Genomic DNA, 398 nt, shown 5'->3' on the forward strand with positions numbered 1-398 from the left:
CATTTATACATTTATATATGTAGCTATATATGTAATGTGCGTGGTTTTATATATATATATATATATATATATATATATATATATATATATATATATATATAATTTTTTTTTAAAATTTATTTATTTCTATTTTAAATGTAGGTTTAATCCTTGCTGCCTCCATTCAATGACCCTCTGGCCAGTCCCGGGTGCCGGGAGGATGGAACCGGATTCCCGGGGGGGATCCCCATCCTCAGCATCCCTCTCTTTGGGGGCGGCAGAGCGGCCGGGGCCACCCTGGAGCGGCTTCCCGGCACTGCCGCATCCCTGAAAAACAGAGAAAACAAGAAATAAATGTTAAAATATATATTTATATATATATCCCATCGGGGAGGCGGGAGGGAAGGGGTTAAGGCCGG

Source organism: Zonotrichia albicollis, chromosome 18 (genome assembly GCF_047830755.1).
Source record: "Zonotrichia albicollis isolate bZonAlb1 chromosome 18, bZonAlb1.hap1, whole genome shotgun sequence".
In the NCBI taxonomy this organism is placed as follows: domain Eukaryota; kingdom Metazoa; phylum Chordata; class Aves; order Passeriformes; family Passerellidae; genus Zonotrichia; species Zonotrichia albicollis.